This window comes from Halictus rubicundus, chromosome 7 (genome assembly GCF_050948215.1).
Source record: "Halictus rubicundus isolate RS-2024b chromosome 7, iyHalRubi1_principal, whole genome shotgun sequence".
Taxonomy (NCBI): Eukaryota; Metazoa; Arthropoda; class Insecta; order Hymenoptera; family Halictidae; genus Halictus; species Halictus rubicundus.
The window spans coordinates 8,904,271-8,928,825 of record NC_135155.1 but is presented as its reverse complement, the minus strand read 5'-3'; the positions used below and the strand labels follow the sequence as shown (position 1 = coordinate 8,928,825).

Below are 24,555 nucleotides of genomic sequence, written 5' to 3'. Positions count from 1 at the left end.
AATTCGACTTGTAATTATGCGACTTGAAATTCCACGGGGGCCCGGGTGTCCATTGGGAGAAATTATAAACGCCCATAAATTCGTGTTTCGCATTACGTCATGCGACCGATCGACGGAAAAAAGAAGGAAGTCTCAAGATTCGCCGCCGGGTGTCGTCGTATTCGGAGAGATTGCGTAATCGACGAGGTTTCAGTTTTCGCGGGTCTTGACTTTTCCGAAAGGTGACCATTCAAACTGCTTTTCCTTCCTCGAAATTATTACCTGACGTAACATCCGAGGCTGTGTACATACTTTGCAACGACACGCGCGGGCTATCCGATCAACCACGAAAACTCCAAAAATTCGAAGCTATTCGCGAAAGGAAAAATCAAAACTGCGTATTTACTGCATTTCCTAATCGAATTTTTCTGACTGAAGTGATACTTGATCACTTAAAAAAAAACACAAAAACGCTTCATAACTTATTTCACTGTTTTTTTTCTTCAAAATTAAACAGTTTTATAAATTATGTTAATAATCTATTTATTCAGGTTGATTAAATAGACGTCCTTTAGCCTTTTTGCTATTTAGGTAGAACAGTGGAATGCGCATCTTTGGAAAAATATTGAATATACTTCGAGAGCTAGAAAATGCAATATTTTCCTTTGTAACAAACACATTAATAGTTTAATGTAATTAAGGAATATCATCTCTCTATTTACTTTTTCAAGGTAATATTTACTGCTCGTTTAAATACGCAAGCGCATTAATAGGTACAGGCTCACTAATAGGGACAAGTACCGTGTATCGAGACGTTACTGTAATTTTAGTTTAATTTCGCCTGGTCTGTTGACGTTTTCAAAAGCGTCGGACCGGAATTTTTCTGATCGTTTTATAATCGTAGCATTAGCGTCCGTTGAACGGCAGGAGCTGGATGGGACGCGTCGTACCGTATTTCTAAAACTCATCACAATTTTCGTTCTCTCCTTTTTTTTTTTTACGTCTGGCATCAGCCACGGGGTTTAAGCTCCAGAAAATCGTCGGTATAGTCGATTAAGCTTTCAGCCGGTGAGCAAGGGTTTTCGAAGGAAGGTTAAGCCGCCGCGACGGGAGTGGGGGATGAAAGGGTTGCGTAGCGCGGAAGCTCGCCATTATATTCACATTATAATCCCATCAGGGGACTCCTCTGCCTAACTGGACAGCTACGAATAATACGCCGTACACGCCTCTACCTTCGTCCATTCGACGTCTTCGACCGTCCTCAGCTTCTTTTATCCCGCTCCCTCGGCCTGTTCCCCACGATCTTTGTTATTAATTTCGAATTAGACAAAACTCGGGGATTTTCAAACGAATTCGCGAGATCTACGCTACAGAAATTGCTACGTGTCCTCGGTTCTCGCGTGTTGCCTATCTCGTTTTAATCTTCTGTGATTACGGGGTCAGTTCCTATTCTTTTTAATATAATCTACGTCATTATTAGGAGAAGTTTTTTGTTATCTTGCAGACGGTCCTAATAATGTAGGATTCATTGTAGTTATTACTTCTGTAACGAAAATGTATCTTGATAATTAATATGTTGTACTTTCTTGAAGTCGGTGTTCTCCCGTCCATTCCCAAGGTCATTTGAAGTAACTTTTTCCTTTGCGAAATTGTTCTTCGCGGTTTCGTTCAAGAGTTATTAAGGAAAAACACGGACCAATCGGAGCGCGGCTACGACAGGCCCCGCTGAGCGCGGTGCTGGCATTGGCCGAGCCGGTATCGGTCCATCGTAACCGCGCTTTGATTGGTCCGTGTTTTTCGTCAATAATTCTTTAACAAAGCCGCGGACAACATTTTGGTAAAGTAAAAAATTACTGCGAATCATCTCAGGAATCGTCCCTTTCAAGGAAATACGCAGTAGATATCAATTTTCTTTTTCCTGTAGGAAATAACGAACGACAAAGAAATTCGAATCACTATAACCATAAAATAAATCGCAGCGCAATAGGTTAATTCAATCTTTCTGTTCAATCTTCGCCATCTTTCTCTTTGTAATCGATTACAAATTAGATGGATTTCTCGATGACCTTCGTTCCCGCGTGTGTTTATCCCGAGTTTGTATTTCGATCCACAAGGCAAATCCATATTGCGTTCCTTGAAGATTATGACTTTAGAAAATAGGAGTGCCTAGAAACTCTGGAAAAGATTAATATCGGTGCGTCTAAACGAATAATTAGTATTAATTAGTCATCCTCCTACGTTCAAACCTACCATACGCTTCCCGATATGGACGTACCGATGTTGTCACCGGGTTGTCTAGCATGGCTAACTAATTTAGTAACGATAATTAATTCCTTCGGCGATTCAGTCGTTCCTTAAGAGGGGATACGATCTTGGAAGACCAAAAGAAATAGCCGAGTCCGACATCTTCCTTCGCGTGCGAATAATCGGCAAAGAACGGAGATATATTTATGCGAAATGTTAGGCAACGTGTTTATTCTACTTTCAAAACTCTCCTAAAAAAATTAACCATTTGCACTCGGACGCTATTTTAACTCCGAAAGGAAACATTTCTTCCGACCTAGAATATTTCCCTTCTATATATTTGTTTTCATGTTATACACACGAAAATGGTTAAATGTACTCGCGCAATACTAAGATGTTCAGTAATTTATTCAATACACACAAATTGCATAATGTAAAAAATATTTTGAATAATAATACAGCAATTTTTAGTGGCGCCTTACAGTCACCATTCGAGTGCTAAGGGTTAATATCGAGGAATAAAATATTGATGACTGAACGAATTTGTGACAAGTAAATTATAAACTATTGTATTGTTAATTTATAAATGACGCCGAGTAAAAACTATAAGGTATTACATTTTTTCATTGATTTAAGAAGCACCTCGAGCGTCCGGCGCTAGGGGAACTCGCGTAGAAAAAATGGTACATATGCTGTTCCATGATAAATAAATAAATAGAGCGTAGTATCTCGAAGCGAATACCATTTCTCCGATGGTGTCTGTAGACGGGAACACGAGAATGAGACACGGGCCGATTCGCGCCGGTGAAAACCACGAGGCGGACGTCGACGAGAACGACGATAACCTACTCTCCCGGTGGGGCTGGCGGTTGCAGCTGCCGGTTCGCAGAACGAGGAATCCCAGTTACGCGGTCTACGGAGGAAGAACGCCGCTGAGACTGTGTAGAATGTAGAATGCTCTCGAGGAGAGATAGCAGCGTGCGCGCCGTGGTTTACTTCCGCTGGAGGCACGCGGTTCGTTCGAGCGAGAAAGCGAGCGAGCGAGCGAGCGAGCACGCAGAAAAACAAAGAAAAACGACCGACCAAGACTAAGAAGAAGAAGAAGAAGAAGAAGAAGAAGCTAAAGGGAACAGAAAGAGCTGCCTTGCAAAACAGACAAATAGAAAATATACAGAGTAGCTATCGTTCGCGAGTACTCGAACGACTTGCGCTTTTAAGCTCCGGTACATTCATGAACAGCTCCACCGACCACTATTGGTGAAAGTGTCAACCAGTACAGCGATGAGAAAAATTGAAGCAATAAAACTGTTTGTTTGAAAACATCGTTATCCGTTTATTCATTAAGACAGAGTGGATCTGAAGAAGCATATGATTTCACATTTATTTTAGCTCGATACACGATTAATATTTTAATTCCATTACATTTAATTTACCGGTTACAGTATTTTATTCTTGACTCAGTTTTGCATCAAGCCAAAATAGTAACAAACAGATATAAGATTTTCTGCAAAATTCTTCGATACGAGATATCAACGGTAGTAAGGTCAAATAGTAAACTACTAAACTGAAAATAACTAAACTAAAATATTAAACGGAACACTTTAAGAGAAGTAGTTATTGTATCGATAGGTGCTCCGTCTAGGAGATTGTGAAAAGTCGTTGCAGACTGGAATTTGACACAATTGTCACCGTGCTGGGATTTATGGTCCAGCATTTCAAAGGTATCCCCGAGCTACACTCTGGTGATTAATATCAATTGGAGGCCTGTCGGAGCGCAATAAGACCGACCAGTCTAGAGAAAGTATTCAAAACACGTGTATGTAATTGCTACACGAATCTAAGCATCACAATCTGCACGATCATCAAAATTCTCTGTTTTTCCGAGAGTTAACAGGTGTTCTGTTGATTTCATGGCAACCGTAATCAGATCCGTTCAAATCCGTACACAGCAATTTTCTTTCACATATTTCTCAATCTTCACCTTTGAGATCGACGTGAATCTCCTTCTTAGATTTACTATACACACTCAATCCTCTTGTAACATGACTAACCCGTTCCGTGATGCATCAGTTTGTTTCGAGTGTTGTTTCAAGTTTCAAGCGAGACTTCGAAGACGAATCGGGGAAATGCGGACGTTCTGAGGATGTCTGCACACGACGTCCTCAGGACGTTCCACTTTGCAATTGGGACCTTCCTACGACATTTACAGAACGTAACGAAGGCATATAGGGGACATACGAACCTCACCGAAATGAGCCTAGAAAGTACAGAGCGTCCGTGCCGGACGTATATAAATTGTCTTTGTGCTACTATTGGACGTATATAGGATGTCTTCCTGCTATTTGGAATCGGACGTATATAAGATGTCTTTGTGCTATTCACAGAGCGTAACGGGGACGTATAGCGGGCATTTGAACCTTATCGGGATATTCCCAGAACGTCCAGAATATCCGTGCCGGAAGTACATAAGATGTCTTTGTGCTGTTTGGGATTGGACATGCATAAGTTGTCTTTGTGCTATTTAGGATTTATAGTGCGTAATGGGGACGTATAGGGGACGCATGGACCTCACCGGGATGTCCCCAGAACGTACGAGACGTCCGGTGCGGACGTACATACGATGTCTTTGTGCTGTTTGGGGTTTAAAGAGCGTAATGGGGACGTATAGAGGACATATGAACCTTATCGGGATATCCCGAGAACGTACAAAACGTCCGCGCCGGACGTACATAAGATGTCTGTGCTGTTTGGGATTGGACATGCATAAGTTGTCTTTGTGCTATTTAGGATTTATAGTGCGTAATGGGGACGTATAGGGGACGCATGGACCTCACCGGGATGTCCCCAGAACGTACGGGACGTCCGGTGCGGACGTACATAGGATGTCTTTGTGCTATTTGAGATTTACAGAGCGTAACGGGGATGTATAGAGGACGTATGAACCTTATCGGGATATCCCGAGAACGTACAGAACATCCGCGCCGGACGTACATAAGATGTCTTTGAGCTGTTGGGGTTTAAAGAGCGTAACGGGGACGCATGGACCTCACCGGGATGTCCCCAGAACGTACGAGACGTCCAGTACGGACGTGTATAAGATGTCCTCGCGGTATTTGGGGAAGCGGGCGACCAAAACGGCGCGTGCCCTGTAAATGAACGACAGGCTAGCACACCGTCATCAGAATTTTCCTATTCCCCGAAAGAACCCGCGTGTCCGCGGCGTTGCAGTTGCAGGCAGCGGCGGCGGCGATGGTGCAGCTGCAAAAAGAGACGGAGCCGAACGGAAGACAAAGAGCGCGCGCCGCGCCGCGCCGCGCTGCGCTGGGGCAAGGATAGCGAAGCGAGAATGAAACGAATAAGGAGATAGAGCAAAGCTGCAGGAGGATGATTATGACGAAGGGAAAGCGGATGAAAGAGAAGGGAGCGGAGAGAGAGTGTAAAAGGAGAAGGATGATGCAGACAACCCCTACTCGCTGCACCCCGCGCCACGCCGCGTTCACCACGATGTTCCCCCTTCTCTTTCGTTTGGCCAGGGTCCCCGGATCTCGCCGTCCTCGTCGGTTGTCCGTGTTGAGTCTCGCTCGACCGATGTGGTTCGTTCGTCTCTGTCGTACGGTCAGCCAGGCCGTGCGTCTTGTCTCCGTCGCCCTCGGCGGGGCTCTGTTCGGCCAATTCCTCGTATTATACCAGGTTGCGGCGTGGAATGCGGGCGTCCTTCGTTCGCTTCGAGCAGCGTCCAACCGATGAGCCCCGCTAGCGTTATCCTTCGCCCGGTCCTTCGCATGCGCTCCTCCTTAGGGCTCGGTAAAATTAACCTGGAATACTCGGGCCGAGACGGCCGGCTGGCTCTGGTGGCCCTCTCTCGCTCCTCCCTCCGTTTGCTCCGTTTGCTCCGTTTGCTCCGCTCTGCTCCGCTCCGCTCCGGATGCCCGCTCGGATTCGTTAAAACTTGCTCTCTTGCTCGCTTGCTCTTTTGCTCGCTTACTCGGTTGCTCGCTCGTTCTCGCGCGAGCCCGCGGTCTCCACCGACACGACATGCCTTCCGTTTCTGGTGGTGTGCGTGGCCGCGCGCAAACAGCGAGACCGAGAGCAAAGCCGAGGAGAGGAGAGCACACCGATCGGCATACTTCGTGCGGGTTTCTTCGGCTTATTGACGATGAAATTAAGGCGATTTGTCGAAGTAGAGCGGTTTTATTGGGCCCCGCGCGCTCTTTCCAGATTGCCGAGAGAGACCGGCCGCGGCCGGGCCCTCGAGCACCGACACGTTACTCTTCCCCCGCTGCTTGCCCCGGCCCGATACGCGCCGCGCCGGTTTATCTTTCCCCGACCGCGGGATCAGAAGAGGAAGGGGTTGCTGATTTGCTTGGCGCGATTACCGCCGCGCGAACCATACGGAGGGCTGAAAAATTCGACCGTTCTTCAGGGATTTATGGATCGACGAAGTCTGTTCTCCGCCGCGGTAGCGATCTCTATCCTTTATCGTCCGGAGAACACGTACATCTCGGTTAAGCAATACAATTTTTTCAGAATCCACTTTTACTTTCGAAAGAAAGAAACCGCGACAATACCGCGGAGCACAATGTGTTAAATGAATCGTTGGGTTTGGACACTCTGTCCCACTTATCTCGAGTAGTTTAACACCAGGTTTACGGAGCACTAAAAATGACTATTTTACATTACTTTACAAAAATAACATGATTGTATCTATCAAAATTTGTGGCCATCTTTTTAATAATATATATCCAAGCAAATCAATTTGTTAAATAATTCCTCATGGATGCATCTTTACAATCTCAATATTCGTAAATTAAAAATATTAGAATCCGTCATTTTGACGGGTCCCGTCAATCTAGTGTTAAAAAGTTGTTCTCCCACTTTTCGAGATTTCAAAGCGATCGATGTCGGAATATTGCGTACACCAAGAAAATTGCGCTTTGCCAACGTTTGCCAATGGAAAACGTTGCTGTCTCCCGTTCCAAGAAGTAGAATTAGCAGGCAATGATCGGACGAGTAGTATAAAATGGAATAGCTAGTTCAAGAATCGCTTGTTCTCGCAAGCGATGAATTGATTGAATAGCATATGCGCACCGGAGGAATCCGCAGCACCAATTTACTCGAGCATGAAGCCTCGCATGAAAATATTTTATTCGGTGTATTCTCAAAACGTTTGACTTCATTCATTTCTGTACAGATAATTTATGGTTTTGCAAATTGGCCCATAAATTCCACTAGACTGGCAGATACTTTTGCATTTAAAAGTAATACGAAATTTAATATAACATCTTTTTAAGAGCTTGAATAAGTTCATAAATATAGCCATAAACTTTATATACGTTTCTATGAGCGGAATAAAGTTTTTATTGCAAGAAATAAAGCCACATCTGCTCGTATATTTCAGAATTTATTATCTATATAGAACGTGCCTGTATATTCATCAAACGTATATGAATATACCAAAAAAATGAATATATCAAAATATATTCATAAAAAGAATTATAACGATGAATATATAAATTGTGGTGTGCTTTATAACTGGTATACGTGGCAGTTAACCTAGTATCTAAATAACAACAAATTATTTTACGTTTCTAAGTTTGTTATGTACAATAAAAAAATTGGCAATTTTAGGTAATTTTCAAAAAGCTCTCCTGTAAAATTTCCTTTTTCTTTTGACCTATGTCATTTTTCACGAGTATTTCACGAGTATAGAGTAAGCCATTCTCGTACAGGTACAAAAACTATACAGCCGATTAACGTCACATCGGTTTTCAAAGACATTGCGCGGACTCCGATTTTCGTGTACAATTGAACGAAACAAAAATAAGTGTAAAAAGAGAAACTGGTACCGGTGGTCCCAAAGTCTTTTTTCATCGAACTCTTCTTTCATTCCGTCGAACAATTCTTGCTTCAAAACAACTTCTATGGCATTTTTTACGCGCGCCGCAGCTTGTACCGTGGTTCTATAGAAAAACCAGTTGTTTTCATGCCGGTGCAATTCAACGTTCCGGAAAGCAACATGCAATCCCCCTTGAAGAGGTGTTTCGATTGATAGCGGGGCGAGCTGTCTTCGTCGCTGTCACGGAAATGACCATACATTGTACACATTTACTACATACACGCATACATTTTGTTACGGAATAAAATCGGAACGATACATTCGAGAGTTCTGTTATCGGGGATAAACAGGGGTCTCATATTAGGAGAGGTCTTTTATTAGGTTACCTTACCCTATACAACCGGACTCTCGACTCGTCCACGGACTTTCCACCGAGCCCTGGCGGAATGGCCTGTAATCTAACGATTGTTTATTTCTGTTGCAGGTGCACCTGTGCGAAGCCGGAGGCGGAGGATTCGGAGAACGGGAGAATCTAGGTAAGTCCTGCTCCCTAGATTCGATAGCGCTGGGACTTGAATCGAGCGTGCCATTCATCGTGAATATCATAATTCTCACGCATGCCATCGCTCGCAGATATCCGGACGCCGAGCACATTTACATAAACAATCATCCGTTTGCTCTCTTTACGAAGAACGACGTCCTTAACGACCTCCGCGCGCTCCTCGGAAACAGTTGCGTGAAAGATCTTGGAATAATACCATCCACTCCTTCACCTATACCGAATAATACCGCCAACCATTTCTGCGGTAGGCTTTAAATCAACCGAGCATATTTTATCTACGAACAGAAAGGAAATCTATTGCATGAAACGATCTTCGAACGTTCTGTTCGACTTGTTTCACCGAGCGAGAACAAAAAGCCTGTGTTTTCGCAGGAGAGCTCGCAATCGAACGCGCAATTGCGCGTACCGATCGGGAGGAATTTCCATCAGAAATTCTTCGGGGATTAAACGATTGAAAAGCGTGCAGCCATAATGACGCTCGGCGATTTGTCTTTATTAAACGAACGGAACACCTGTCCTCCCGGGATCAGCGCGGAGCGTGTGCGTAAAACGTGGAATTACGTCAGGGCAGTCCCTCTAAGAATGAAGCGCGTTTATTTCCAAATGAACGGGTTTCAGCCTTATCGAGAATGTTGTGTCGGCCACGTGGAATCATTGAAACGCATGAATCACATCCTCTCGCGCGGATTCAGATCGGCAAGCGCCGCGCACCGTGGCTCGTCCGCCGAGGGAAAATTGTCGACGAAGATGTTTCTTGTCTCGCGTGATCGTTCCGTACCGCTTGATCGATGGTATCCGTAATAATAACAGCGGAGATAGGCCGGCATCGAGTCAGGCCGATGTTAAACGCTCGGTTTCTCCTGCCCGACTATTACGTTCCTTCGTTTGCATATCGCATAAAAGTTACACCTCGCTGGACCGACACCGGTTTCATTAACCCACGAAGCGTGCCGAGTAACGCATTTTTATTTTTCAATGTTCTAAATGTCTGGTATTTGGATTCCCGAGATCATTTGAAGAAACTTTTCCCTTTGCGGAAATGCTCTCCGCGGCTTGGTTTAGGAGTTATTCACGAAAAACACGGGCCAATCAGAGCGCGGCTACAGGTCCCGCTGAGCGTTGTCATTGGTCGTGCCGGAACTCGTCCACTGTGGCCGCGCTCTGATTGGCGCGTGTTTTCTGTCAATAACTTCTTAATAAAACCGCGCAGGACATTTTCGCAAAGGAAAAAGTTGCCTGAAATGACCTCGGGAATGGAATTTTTGGGACATCCTGTATATTTAAAATTAAAAAAATGAATTATCGTTACGACCAATTGAATAAATATCCCTATTTGGAGACGACGGTGCTTGGAATGTATTTAGATCTTTTTATGCCACTGCTTAATCCACGTGCATGATCCCAAATGGGGATCATGTAAGAATCCAAAGTGAAAAGTCTAAATTCGCCATAAGATACGAACGCGTAGGAAAAACCTTGAATATGTTTATTGTCAAGCGTTCTCGTTAGCATCTCACCGTAAGAACGATTCTCCCACGATTATTTTTTAACGATTAACAAGTCTCCCATAGAATAGTAACGAAAGCAATCTTCGATTTAGTGCCACATTGAAAACACCGATAACAACCGGGGCTGGGAAAATATAGTTTTCTGTAACAACAATAATTAGCTGTGTAGTATAAAATTCCGCACAACTTCCGGAAACGCGGTATCCCGCTTCCAAAGGTCCGTACAATCCCTTTCCCAGGTTGGCTCGAAAATAATTATTTTTTCATCACCTGGCAAGATGAACTCTACTCTCCTTTTACGGTCATTATCATTGATCGAATCGTGAGTCAAACGATAACCGCAAGCATTGTTCCACGCATCCGCATACATATTCATGAATGCCTCGCATAACAACGCACATTGTGTTGCAATTACGTTGCTACGATTTACTTTCGTACCCCGTTGTTAGGATAATATCCGCGTAACAACCGTGGCCATCAAGTGCTTGATAATCGCACGAAGACAGCGAGAAGTCGTTAACGTGTGTACGTTGGCTATTCGATGGTATCTAGGTCGGCTGTTTAATTAATTTGATGCATTCTCATAAAAGTGGCTCCTGAATTCGTCCATTATAGAGTATTTCATCATTCATTAATCTTGTAACAAGTTCTATTAATATTACTTTCAAGAAATAAACACGATGCGTAACGCCACCGAATGGCGCAAAATAATGTGATCTGAAACATTAAAAATAATGCGAATGAAAGATTCTAAGGCATATAGTAGCGGGGTTCAGGTCTGGTCAATTGATTTTTAATATGATTTTCCCGGAAAAAGTTTGCATATTTACTTTAGGTGCACAAATACAATTTTGATAGTGAGAGTACACTAGTTGTACACTAGTTGTCCCCAGATTAAGAATTATCCCCCACTCTGCTCTTCCCCTTTTACGACGTTATCCCCCCACTTTCCGGCGGCGAGCATCCCCACGAACCGGTCACGTGACGTGATGCGCGCACCCGATTGGTGGAGCGTCCGCGCCTGCGCCGTGACTAGCCCGGTAACGGCAGAGAGAGAGGGTAACTTTGTCCCCTCGATTTGAATCAACTCCCCTGATTTGTCTACACTGGTTGTTTGCCATCAATCGAACGATCGATAATAATAATTATCGTCGGTATCGTTTCTCTGCGCTACGAGTGAAACAAACGGCACGAAGAAAAGAATCGTAATTGCAGACGTTGAAATGGTCGGTAAGTAAAATGAACTTTCACGAAGCCGGACAGGTAAAGAATGTAAAACGGTCGGTAGATAAATCGTGTCGGTACGGATTCCTGAGTTAGAAAAGATCGTGGCTATCCGAAGTCATCTGCTGCCGAACGAAAAATCGCCGGTCGGCGTAAATTGGCGAGGAATGGCATGCGTCTCTCGGTTCACTGCGTCCACTGGAAAACGGATCGGATCGGATCGGATCGGTTATCCGGTGTGTGTACGCGTGCGTGCGTGCGTGCGTACACCAATACTGTTTCGCTCTCGGCAGCCCATCGTGATCGCGAGCGCCCGTGAATGAGCGAGTACGAAGTTTATTATAATGGCGTTATGCGCATTACACCGGCGTTGCTCGTTAGGCACGTATGCGCGGCATGAGGAAACGGAACGGAGGCCGCTCGCCGCAGGAACTATGTACCTCAGTATCGCGAGGTCGAAAAAACCACCCGGTGGCTATCTCCCGCGCTTACCCCATACCCATGGGGCATTTCCGTGGAACAAGCTGCACGGTCAACGGTCCCTGATATGGACAACACGACGAACATTTTACAGCACACAGCGCTCCCTTCGATTCGCGAACTTTCGGATCCGGAAGTCGAATTCTCGATCTCCCCAGGCTGGAGCGTTTCTCTTCGAGGAATCGACGGGAGCACAGATCCGCAAACTAAGGAAGTATTAGGTGTAGAAATTAGCTCGATGCTCGCGCGATTAATCAATTATTATTTTGTATCCACATTTTTAAACCGGAGAATTGTAGGGTGGTATTTTAGTTGTCTGTAAAGAATTAGTAAATCCGCGAATAGGGGACTACGAATTCATTTCTGTATCTAATAGATATAGCGAGCGAAAGCGGGATGGAAAATTTTTTAATTCGGACATTTTTGCGGTGCCAGTAGATTGCTGAGATCCTTCCGATTAGAATGAGTCCAAACACGCCGTGAATCGGTCTGCTTTCACAGACTTCATATATTGCAATCATGCGTGTGCCTTCAATTATGTTGTTTACCTCAGGCTATAAAGCTAGTCCGATTTACGTCGTGTTTGGACTCGTTTTAATCAGAGCACTACCAACAATCCACTGCTACCACATTCGGCGAGGTAAGACGAAAATGATTGAACTCAACATTTTTTTTTACGCATTTATAACAAAAGTGGGGGTGATCGAAGTCTAAAACGACAGAAAGATTAGAAGAATTTAAGAACAGTGATACTTCAAATTTCTAAAATGATTTGTACGGTTCCGAGAGGATGCATGCCGCGGCCCCCGTAGAATACCGTAGTTTTATTTTTACGGCGTAATTTCACGTTCTCCAGATGTCGTTGAAGGCCCTTTTCCGATTTTTGTCCGTCCTTCGACTAATCACGAAGAATGCTAATCCTTGAGTTGCCGCATGCGAGGCGCTTGAGGATTCGAGCTGATGGCATTGGAAAAGTGGCCATAAGTCAATCCGTGCGACCCTCACACCGTGTACCGTCCGCGAGGTACTTGAGGGTTCCGGATTCGGACACAGCGGGCCTTATGGCCCACTACACGCGGCGGCCAAGGGGTCGTAAATCCTCTTCCGCACGACGCGAGGTACGCTCGGGTTTCGCTACAACCCTAATAACCGTGTCTCTGGTTTTCGTCAAACGGACGAAAACCAGAGACAGTAAACGCACGTTTTTCCAGCCCTTGGTCTTCGTCACCGGGCCTCGGCCAAGGGGGCAATAAATTAGCTGCTAGCCACTTGGCTAGCACGGCTTACGTGGGCCACTTAGGCCTTCGTCGCGCTGCTCCGGGGTCCCATAAATCGCGCAATTTGGGAACTCTTCCTTATTTGACTTGAGGTGGGACTTCCTCCTCCACCGGTGAGGGCCGTTCCAGAAGATCCTCCGCCCTCAAGTCAAATTAACGAATAGGGATGGTTCTTCCCCCGAAAACGGGCCCATGGCCACAAAATAGCGTCACCACCGAGGTGACGAAAAAGAACAGCGGACCTCGGGGCAGCAGATAGTCCTTAGATCTCTCCGAGACTATATCGATATTACGGCTTGACTAGACACTTACAACGTCTTTCAAGAAATTGTTAACGTTCTCGCGAACAGCACGTCTCGTGTCGGAGACAAGGCTATTTCAATTTCAACCGACACTTGTAAACACAACATCGTCCATTCGACTACTGGAATTAGTTGCCCAAAGATAAACTCCGCCGGCAACAGCTTGTATTTAATTGAATAAAGATATATTTATTTCCGCGATTAAATACGAAGATAGAGTTCTTTTCGAGAACCCAACACATGGTCCTTCGAACCGGATCCAGTGGCGTAATTGGAGTGAATAAAGTGTCGGTCAATGAACATATTCGCATACGAACTTTGTGAAGTTCAACATCTTTGGCAATACCGTGACCAGAGACAACTCCGTGGACGACAGCATCAGCAGTCAACCTCCGAAGCTCCAGAGACGTTCCTGCGCTAGCGTGACCAGGGACAACTCCGTGGACGACGACGTCAGCAGTCAACCTCCGAAACTCCAGAGACGTTCCTGCATTATCGTGACCAGGGACAACTCCGTGGACGACGGCACCGGCGAAGGTAGGCTCGTTTAATTTTCGCGCCAATTAAATTTCCCATTTATCCTTTCGTTTCCCTGTCTCGAATTTCGTGGTAAAAATGGCACATATCGAGAAAGCCGACAAAGCCATTGAAAAACAAGTTCGTTCGATTAAACAGAATCGAAGTTATTTTAAAGCTCAAATCACCTCATTAGGTAAATTTGTCGAGTCATTCACAGAATCAAAAAGAGAACTTATTAAATTACAAGAACGCATAAATCGAATCCGATCTCTTTTTCTAAAATTTAACGACAACCAAGACGAACTGGGTATGTTAACCGAGGATTATGATGCCATAGAATCAGAACGTGAGGAAATAACGAATGCGTATGACGAAGTTCTTGCGGCAGCTCTCGAGCTCCAAGATTCGCTGTCAATCAAACCGAATGATGATAAAAATGTTAGTTTATCCGAACATAAAATAACCGCGAATAAAATTTCTGTAAACCTACCAAACATCAATTTGCCAAAATTTGACGGAAGAATAGAGAAATGGGTAACGTTCCGCGATGCATTTTTATCGATGATCGATTCAGACACAAGTCTGAGAAAGATACAAAAATTAACGTATCTCACTTTGTCGTTAACCGGGGAAGCCAAAGAATCGATAGAAGCGTTCACAATAAGCGAAGAAAATTACGACGTGGTATGGAACCACTTAACAGAAATATACAACAATAAACGCGTATTAGTTCTGCGACATGCGACGTTATTACGGGAAACCCCGTTCATGAAAAATGACTCTTCTGACGCGATTCGAGAATTAGTTCGGCATATGCAACTTCATATTCGATCGTTAGAAGCTTTAGGCAGAACATGGGAAGACATAGCTAATGATCTCTTAACTAGCATTGTCATTTCTCGGATGGGAGACGAAACGCGAAAGACGTGGGAGCATACGTTAATAGACACAGAAGTTCCGAAAGTAAACGACATATTCAAACACTTACATAATGCTTCCCACCAATCGCAGGATTATGCATCGATTGCATGTATGAATAAACCGCCCGTATATACGTCGTCTCGCCCTACGAGCTACAAACGTGAAAATCAGTACATTCGACAAACGCGATCGCGAAATTCACCTCCTCCGTCACCGAAATTTCAACGCCGGACCGCCTTTGCAACTCAGGCGCGAGTATGGCCCTGTTCTTTTTGCAAAAACGAAGGGCACCGTACGTATCAATGTCCTCATTTTCTAGACATGAATATAGAAAAGCGTATCGAAGCCGTGAAAAATGCGAAATTATGTTTGAACTGTCTGTTGCCCGGTCATTCGGTGGATAAATGCAGGTTGGGGACATGCCAATTTTGCAAATTAAAACACAATTCACGACTGCATAAAACCGCGCACGCACCTTTGGAAAAAATCAAATCTCGTTCGGATCCGCAATTAAACAATCAAGAATGACGCCAGACTAACCACATCGATATTCCGACCAAATTCGAAAATCATCAAACTTTAATAACAGACGGAGCTACTCACGGGTTGTTAACGACTGCAATCGTACGTGCATTTGACAACCAAGAACAACCTATCGAATGTCGCACTTTATTAGATACGTGTTCTAACGCGAACCTAATAACCGAAGAATTTGCAGCAAAATTAAATCTACCTACTAACATGCAAATGGTGAATATCGATGTGTTGAATGAACTTCAAACGGTTACGAGTCGGATTGTAAAGGTCAAGATTATGTCTCGATTAAATAAATTTTCTCGCACTCTCGATTTTTTTATCATACCGCGTATCGCAGGACACTTACCAGACCACCAAATAAATCGCAGTAAATTACGAATTCCTTCGAATATTATTCTTGCGGATCCTCATTTTCACAAGCCTTCCCCTGTAGATATGTTGATTGGAACAGGACCAACATTATCTAGTTTCAGTATCGGTCAACTGCAGATTCAATCGAAGGGAAAACCAGATTTGATTTTGCACAAAACCCAATTCGGATGGGTCATCGGGGGGAGCGCACCTACTGTTTCTATCGGAAAAACGCGAACATTCCTCAATACCGTTAATTTCGATCTTAGACAATTCTGGGAAATCGAAGAGGGACCACAACAATATCACTTGTCGGCAATTGAAAATGAAGTGGAATCCCATTTTATCCGTACCGTTGCACGCGAACAATCCGGGAGATACGTTGTCGCGCTTCCGTTCAACGAGAAGAAGCGAGACATCGGCGAATCCCGAACACAAGCATTAAACCGATTTATGTCTTTAGAACGCAGATTCGCTCGAAATCCCGATCTAAAGACGGAATATACCGCGATTATAAATGAGTACATCACGTTAGGTCATATGACACAGATAGACTCACCCGACAATTCTTTCGGTTTCTACTTACCGCATCACGCCGTCATCAAACCCACCAGCTCGACGACGAAATGTCGAGTTGTGTTCGATGCGTCGGCTAAATCGGATACCGGTATATCGTTAAATGATGCACTCGAAGTTGGTCCTACGATTCAGGACGATCTCTTCTCTTTATTATTGCGATTTCGAAGTCATGCATACGTGCTAACCGGGGATATTGAGAAGATGTATCGGCAATTTCTCGTGCGTCCCGAAGATCGTCCGTATCAACGGATTCTTTGGCGGAACGACAAAAACGAAATTTCTACATACGAGCTCAATACAGTCACTTTCGGTGTAGCTTCAGCCCCATACTTGGCAATACGGTGTTTACACCAATTAGCGAACGACGAATCGGACAATTATCCCGCAGCATCCGAGGTCATTAAAAGGGACATTTACGTTGATGATCTTTTGACCGGTGCTGCAACATTCCGCGAAGCCCGTAAATTACGTAACGATATTATTAATTTGTTGAAGAAAGGGGAACTTAACATTCGACAGTGGGTATCGAATGACCCAAATTTATTATCAGAACTATCGGAAGATCAGATTCATCCGAAGTATTTCGGCGATGAATCCGTCAAGACCCTCGGCGTGATCTGGAATCCACGTGACGATTCAATTAGATATACCGTATCTATTGACAACAGGCAAACGCATACTAAACGCATAATCCTTTCGTCTATTGCCAAAATATTTGACCCATTAGGTCTCCTTGGACCTGTAACAGTAAGCGCGAAAATACTTATGCAACGTTTATGGCAACTGCGACTAGATTGGGACGAATCCTTACCTGCAGATATCCAAACCGAGTGGTCGAATTATCAAGCGCAGTTAAGGCTGTTAAAAGATTTCACTTTTACACGGCATATTTCGCAACACGAAGTTAAACGAATTGAAATGCATGGCTTTTGTGACGCTAGTGAGCGCGCATACGGAGCCAATATCTATCTACGCACTATATCCATGTCTGGAAATATCGCAGTTCATTTGATTTGTGCCAAATCCCGCATAGCTCCGCTAAAAACCATTAGTTTAGCGCGATTAGAGTTATGTGGAGCTAAATTGCTTGCCGAACTGTATACCAATGTTAAACAAATAATCCGAAGGGAAATCCACTCTACCGTATTGTGGACGGATTCTACAATTGTTCTTCATTGGTTACAACGGTCTCCGAATACATTAAAAACCTTTGTCGCGAACCGGGTTGCCAATATTCAAGAAACGACAGATATTAAGACATGGCGACATATTCGATCGATCGATAATCCTGCCGATTTACTCTCACGCGGTTCTAACGTTAAAAATTTCATGGCAAACAGTCTCTGGCGTTATGGGCCACCGTGGCTGAAATTAGACGAAACATTTTGGCCAATTTCGCATTTCGAAATTCCAGAAGTTTTACCGGAAGTACGAAAACTTACGTGTTTAATCTCCACCACCGTACAACCTTTGGAAATTTTAAGTAAATATTCGTGTATCCGCCGATTAACCAGAGTCATCGCTTATTGTCTACGTTTCATATCGAGACCCCGAATCACCGGACATCTTTCTGTCGAAGAACTGCAACGCGCGAAAGAAAAAATTATCTCGCTAACTCAGCAGCAATCATTTGCTCAAGAATTGCAGGATTTAAAAACGAGTTCGCAATTAAATTCAAAAAGCAAGTTGCTACCGTTATCCCCATTTGTCGACGAAAGGGGCATTTTACGTGTTGGAGGTCGTTTACAAAATTCGAATTTACCGTTTAATCAAATGCATCCGATTCTTCTTCCGAAAAATAATCATATTACCGATCTCATTATTCGCGAATCTCATGTACAAGGTTATCATTCGGGTTTGACAGCTACTCTTTACCACGTTCGACAATTGTATTGGCCCATCGATGGGAAAAACATAACGCGAAAAATTATCCGCCAATGTATAAAATGTTTTCGATGTAATCCTCCGATGACTAATTATGTCATGGGGAATCTACCGGCCGCTAGAGTTTCGCGATCCCGACCATTTACGAATGTCGGAGTCGATTGTTGCGGTCCTTTTTATATAAAGGAACGACGATACCGCAACCGTAACCGTATTAAGATTTACGTTACTGTGTTTGTCTGCTTCGCGACAAAGGCCGTACATTTGGAAGTCGTCAGCGACATGAGCTCGGAAGCCTTTTTAGCCGCATTAAAACGTTTTATTGCGCGACGCGGCATTTGTCGGAACATTTATTCCGATAACGGAACAAATTTTGTCGGTGCGAAAAATGAGATGACGGATTTGCTTCGGACCTTAAGCGAAAATGAAGAAATCCGTCAATATATCTTAGAAAAAGAGATTACGTGGCACTTCACACCTCCGCTGTCTCCCCATTTCGGGGGATTGTGGGAGGCAGTGGTAAAGTCATTCAAACACCACCTACGTCGCGTTGTCGGCGACGAACTGTTTACGTATGAACAATTTGCGACTTTTACTACCGAAATCGAGGCAATCCTAAATTCACGTCCTTTGACACCCCTTTCTTCAGACCCTAACGACCTATCCGCCCTGACTCCCGGTCATTTTTTAATTGGTGGCGTAATGACGAGCATACCAGAAGTCGATTTTACCAAGACAGCTACCAATCGGCTTTCCACCTGGCAACATATTCAAAGGGTAAAACAGGACTTTTGGAGCCGGTGGTACAAGGAATATATCAACCACCTAAACGTACGAGCAAAATGGACAAAGGGTTCACATGACATCAAGGAAGGGACGATTGTCGTGTTAAAGGACGACAACTTGCCACCACTCCAATGGAACATCGGAAGGGTCATCGAGGTTCATCCAGGCAAGGATGACATAATACGCGCGGTAACTGTACGCACAACTCACGGCACGTACAAACGCAACACTCGACACCTCGCGCCTTTACCGATCGAGCCCGTGAAACCTTAATTTTCGAATTTTTAATATTTCGTTTGTATTTCGTTTATCATTTATGCATTTTAGTTTTAGACACATATTATTAGTATATTATACGCGTTTATGTTTCGTTCGTTTTACGTGTTTCTCGAATATTTCGTATTTTTACGTATCGTTTTGTATATCGGTTTTTCTTTATATTTAGTTTTTGATTTACGTTTATGTTATGTGATGTTCCTTTCGATTTATCGTAATTAACGACATTGCGCGATTTTTTGAACTACTTGTATAGTTCAACGGGGGGAGCATGTACGGTTCCGAGAGGATGCATGCCGCGGCCCCCGTAGAATACCGTAGTTTTATTTTTACGGCGTAATTTCACGTTCTCCAGATGTCGTTGAAGGCCCTTTTCCGATTTTTGTCCGTCCTTCGACTAATCACGAAGAATGCTAATCCTTGAGTTGCCGCATGCGAGGCGCTTGAGGATTCGAGCTGATGGCATTGGAAAAGTGGCCATAAGTCAATCCGTGCGACCCTCACACCGTGTACCGTCCGCGAGGTACTTGAGGGTTCCGGATTCGGACACAGCGGGCCTTATGGCCCACTACACGCGGCGGCCAAGGGGTCGTAAATCCTCTTCCGCACGACGCGAGGTACGCTCGGGTTTCGCTACAACCCTAATAACCGTGTCTCTGGTTTTCGTCAAACGGACGAAAACCAGAGACAGTAAACGCACGTTTTTCCAGCCCTTGGTCTTCGTCACCGGGCCTCGGCCAAGGGGGCAATAAATTAGCTGCTAGCCACTTGGCTAGCACGGCTTACGTGGGCCACTTAGGCCTTCGTCGCGCTGCTCCGGGGTCCCATAAATCGCGCAATTTGGGAACTCTTCCTTATTTGACTTGAGGTGGGACTTCCTCCTCCACCGGTGAGGGCCGTTCCAGAAGATCCTCCGCCCTCAAGTCAAATTAACGAATAGGGATGGTTCTTCCCCCGAAAACGGGCCCATGGCCACAAAATAGCGTCACCACCGAGGTGACGAAAAAGAACAGCGGACCTCGGGGCAGCAGATAGTCCTTAGATCTCTCCGAGACTATATCGATATTACGGCTTGACTAGACACTTACAACGTCTTTCAAGAAATTGTTAACGTTCTCGCGAACAGCACGTCTCGTGTCGGAGACAAGGCTATTTCAATTTCAACCGACACTTGTAAACACAACATCGTCCATTCGACTACTGGAATTAGTTGCCCAAAGATAAACTCCGCCGGCAACAGCTTGTATTTAATTGAATAAAGATATATTTATTTCCGCGATTAAATACGAAGATAGAGTTCTTTTCGAGAACCCAACATGATTGAAAGGAGAAATTTCAATGGGGTTCCTGCGTTTTGCGATTGATTAAGAAAATTAATATTTTGCATAAAGCCGCGCGGCCTAGCGATATGTTTCATTCATCGTCGTTGGCACATCTCGTCGGAGGTGCACGCCGAAGGTCAAAGACCCGGGTGGCTTTGTGAACCCTCTCGGCTGCGACTTGGAAAAGTTGTTCGTAAGAGAACGCGTGGAATGAATTGATTTAATTAAATTGGGACGCGACGGAGGCGATGGTAGCGTTCGCTGTGAATTCGCGCGCGATCCGTCATTCGCGCATTCCGTATTCCATGTAAATGTAGTGCTCGCCGGAGGGAGAGAGACTCGTCCCGTCCCGTGGAATGCGCGGCATTATAATGAGAGTGCGGGTCGGCGCGATGCAACGCTACGACTCGATTATTTCATTTAATTACAGGGAACAGTAGGCAAGAAGTCACATCCGCGGTGATACACGGTTCCCGGCTCTGTTCCCTGGAGAAAAATATCGCAGCCATTGTTTCTGGCTGGCTACACGCCACTCGGCAGCTTGTTTCTCTTTCTCCGCTGTTTCCATTATTTCTCGAAATTGCGCCGGAAAGAAAATTACCAGAGATTTGGTAATGCTTCGGGCTACTAATTACTAGGGGTGTGCGAGAACACGACATTTTTTCGGGTTCGAGACTCCCAAAAGTCGGGATTCTCGTATTTATCGGAATTCCCTAAAGGGAAATCGAAATTTTCGGGAAACCCGATTCTTTCGGGAATCTCGAAATTTTCGGGAACCCGACTCGACCCGACCCGACCCGACCCGACCTCTTCCCGACCCCTACTAATTACCCAAATTTTGGAGGATCTTCCACCGAGATCCGGAGATCCTTGGGTCGAGTTAGATCCCAGATCATTGGAGAACCGGCGTGTAAACTTAAAGAACCACTGAAGTGCAAAAATTGCCCAAAGTGTTGTAACTACGCGAAAAAATCTCGCTTGAACCTTCAAATTTCGAAATACGCTGCTCCGTTTTTTTTTCGGTAAATGTTCTTTCCACTATATAACGGGTGAGAACATGCTCCTATCGAAAATTTCGCAAACTCAGTCGTACGTACAGACGCTGACAAATTGTTTTCGTGAATGAAACCAACATAGATTTGAAAATTGAAGTCCTACCTTTAAAATGATCCTTGGATTATTGCTGTACGATTTTTTGTTTTTTGGTAGGATCTGAACATTCAGCGAAAAGGCGTTCAAAACGCATTCAGTACGAATGATATGTTTTTGTAGCCAACCAAAGTATACTTCGTCATATACTTTATTAGATATCGTTAGCAAATATCCGTCAACCGTTTGCTATTATGCTAGTTGAATTTCCTGTTTCGCAAGCAATAAACTACATTGTCGGGATTTGACTGCATTCCGCGGCGTGCCGTGTGACGTAACATTTTCTTATTCCATCGCGAGCAGTTTTATTAGCGGAACATGACCGCCGTGGTCGACTAATTCGTTAACATTGCGCGCAACACAGAAACGATCTGAAATTTAAATAAACGCGGCGGCATAATAGCGCGGATACCGCGGCGAACGCTCGTGTAATTTCTGTGCCGATTCCCGGTAGCGTTTCCCGACTCCCGTTGTTCCGATTCTAATCTATTCCGGAGTAGTCCATTACCGGCGAGGTTCGCTCGAATCGACGCGGGAAAGAACCGACGGAAAAATGGGACGGACTCTTTACGAGTTCAATTAGCGGAAATTTCGAAGTTTACGGTGGAAAATACCAGTTGTTCTCCGATCCAGCCGCGCGACCGTAAACCGCCACCCCGGTGGATGATGGGCCGGGCATAGCGTATCGAGGACTTCATAAACCGGTAGCCGCGTTCCACTATATTTCACCAACACTCGAATCGCGCATTTCACTCTGAGCTGGACAAAATTATTTTTTCAATTTTGCCTTCGCTTTGAATTTATTCGGGGCTTTAATCGTTAGAGCAGTTCGTATTGCGGTTTATAATTTTTTTGTAACCCTTTGCACTCCATCTATGCTAGACTCAAAATGTCCCCTTGGAGGGGACATCCGAGTGCAGAGGGTTAAACATGGTACAAGATTGCGATTAAACGAAAGTAAAAAGTTTAATCGTAGGTTTAACACTTTGAAATCAAAGTAAGTTATTTAATGAAATAAAAATTGAAAAAAATTAAATGTATGATACTGAGTAATCCTCCAACTTTCTTGCATGTTACAGATCCTAGTTAAGTTTACTACAATGAATATATCAACGTAAAAATTCATTTTAAAACCTGCACAAATAATTCCGTCACCCACATATGGGTGACGTGGCAGTGAACGTGTTAAACATGAAAGTTGATTTTTGTCTATAGTCACGTTTTTCTGCCGAAAATCTCCCTCACGAGGAACAAAAAGAAGGGGGGGGGGCGTGCGATAAGAAGAGGGAGAAGAAAGCGAGTTTCCCTCTCGTCGGCCATTTCACCAGGCAGTGTCCACGCCACGAATTCTTTCGCGGTATTCTCGGCGGGTTCCGTAACCGCCTGCGCTCCTCGTTGTTTGCTAAATAGCGGGGAACAACCAAAGTGCATGGAACGCGTGAATTGCGTAACGCAATTACGGACGAGAGGAGACATTCCGTTGCCCAACGCTGCCACCGGGGTACGCCGAGCTTCGTTTCGAAAAGTTCAACGAAAGTCGCGCGTTGTTCGCTGGCCGGGGAATAGAACAGCTGAAACGAGGGACGACGCAGATACAAAGGTCCATTTTCGGAATAGAACAGAGAACCTTGAATTCAGCTCCCCCTACGCGTTACCGTAGCCTAAGTATTTTCTGCCGGCTGCTGGTGCTGCTGCTCGAATGTTCGATCGCTTCGTCGATGATTAATGAACACGGTCATTTAGCGAACCGAAGTACGAACGATAGATTAATGATTACAACCAAAAAGAAACAGCAAAATTGTGATACGGTAGCCTGTGTGTTTAATTTTTCAATGGTCTCAACGACGCGTTAACGTACGTGCATCCGTGTAATCTTTTTGAAGTGTACAGAGAAGCATTCGACACGAATCTAGTCTCTTTCTGCGGAAGTGCACGCGACGCTGGTACAGAACGCGTTAAGTGTAACGCAGGTAGTAAGTGGTTATTAAATTACTCCTCCTGCCATTAGCGTGTTTTTGTCTTACTTCTAAATTCAAAACCACAACAATTTCTCTAATTTAATTTCATGCGTTACTTATCAGGGGTACCCATAAGTAATCAATTATTTGCAAAGAATTTGTTTTGCCTTTAGTTCTGTACCGATCGTTGAACAGGAAACACGTATTCTTTTATAGTTTTCGGTAAAGCAGCCTGTGTTAAAAATATTCTAAAAAGCGTAATTTTTTTTACAACCCTGTAATAAAATGGCGGCGTCCGTACCTTCCGAGGGTCATATTCGTTATTGCATACTTTTTCATTTTCATGCAGGCTTTAATGCAACGGTAACAGCAAAGCAAATTTGCAATGTTTATGGAGATGTATTCAAGGTCAACAAGTGTCAACGTTGGTTCAGAAGGTTTGCTGCTGGTGATTATGATCTCTCTGACAGGCCTCGAAGTGGACGACCCGTTGAATTTGATAATGACACCCTAAAATCTCTAGTGGAAGCAGATCCAAAATTAAGTGTACAAGAATTATCGAGAAGCCTTGGGTCCACATGGTCAACTATACAAAGGCACCTACACGAAATGGGAAGGGCACATAGGCAAGGAATATGGGTACCGCATCAATTATCCGAGACCAACACATTCGTCGATCAATTTGCACTTCATTGCTATCCAGATGTCGTAGAAGTTTGGTTTAGATTTAAAAATAATCGATCACTGATGGGTCCCCCTAATAATTTCCGTGGTCCTTGGAAATCAGTAAGATGGATCCGAGTGAGATCACTTTTCGGTAAAATGTCGCCAAATGTCCACTTCTCTAATTCAATTGTTCAG

The 24,555-nt window shown here is 44.4% G+C and overlaps 1 protein-coding gene across 2 annotated transcripts in view; it reads left to right on the top strand.

The window, feature by feature from the left end:
* LOC143355583 (protein expanded) overlaps positions 1 to 24,555 on the top strand; it is a 143,813-nt gene that overhangs the window by 31,799 nt on the left and 87,459 nt on the right. For both annotated transcript variants that reach the window (XM_076790532.1, XM_076790531.1), the window contains exon 2: positions 8,544 to 8,595. The gene's annotated coding sequence lies outside the window, so the exon portion shown is untranslated. The remainder of the gene's footprint in view (positions 1 to 8,543; positions 8,596 to 24,555) is intronic.